This window comes from Schistocerca americana, chromosome 2 (genome assembly GCF_021461395.2).
Source record: "Schistocerca americana isolate TAMUIC-IGC-003095 chromosome 2, iqSchAmer2.1, whole genome shotgun sequence".
Lineage (NCBI taxonomy): Eukaryota > Metazoa > Arthropoda > Insecta > Orthoptera > Acrididae > Schistocerca > Schistocerca americana.
This window is the reverse complement of record NC_060120.1, coordinates 320,395,754-320,396,965: the sequence shown is the minus strand read 5'-3', so window position 1 is coordinate 320,396,965 and position 1,212 is coordinate 320,395,754.

Here is a 1,212-nt window from a genome sequence, read left to right as displayed (position 1 = left end):
AGCGAAAGTGAGGGAGCCATCCATGAAAGCCGGTCGGGGTGGCCGAGCGGTTCTAGGCGCTACAGTCTGGAACCGCGCGACCGCTACGGTCGCAGATTCGAATCCCGCCTCGGGAATGGATGTGTGTGATGTCCTTAGGTTAGTTAGGTTTAAGTAGTTCTAAGTTCTAGGGGACTGATGACCTCAGATGTTAAGTCCCTTAGTGCTCAGAGCCATTTGAACCATTAGATTGGTAAATTAGTTTCAGATCACGGATGAGTCAACATGCACTTTGAAGAGATTATTAACTAGACATGGTTTTTGACAGTTATTTAACTTGTCTGGTGGCGTCCATCCTAACTAGAAATGTGGACACAAATGTGGCCAAAGAGATGGATATTGCAGACGTATTCACACTCAGTTTAATCATCTTGAATTTTCGTTTCTATAGACGAACAGAAGTGCATCACAATGGTAGAGTTCCTCAGAACGAGGGACTGCACAAGTTTCTCTTCGTGTGGAAATAACTACCAAAATTTGCACAGAGCGCATAGGATATCTTGCAATCTGTGCCTAGTGAAATTTGCACCGAGAAAAAGTTGAGAAAAGCTCCACTAATCCCCCTGTCTGAACTCCACAACTTGCCGGGAAGATAGAAGAGCTGAGGGCTCTTATGTAGTACAAAGGAAGGGAGCTGCAGGTAATCGAACAATAAGGGTATTTCCAAAAGCTTTAAACAGAAACGATCATAATTTATTTTATTTTCTGTCAGAAGCAATCAAAAACTTTTACTTATGACTGGATCTTTAGAAGCTGCAATGAGAAACATAAAAACCAAATTACACATACGGAATTAAAAAATCGTGTCTTCTACTTTATAAAGCGTATTTCAGAATAATACAAAACAAATTATTGTCCATACCTGTAAATCAGAATATGGTACATGTACTAAACGTATGGTGCTTTATTATGTTAAGTAAAAGGTCAGGAGAATGCATGTATATAGGCCACATTACCTGCACGTAGATTCTCTTCCCATTAATAAACCTACATACGAGGGTTCTCCGTATGTGACCTCAAAACATGAAAACAGTTTTGTCGTTATTGCTAAGTGGAAGGATCTATGAACATTATATAAATATACATTAAGAAAAAGTAAGATATTTCGCAAAAGAACGTAATACGCATCATATCTTACAGAACTGCAAAGAAAGCGAGAATGCGTAACATGAT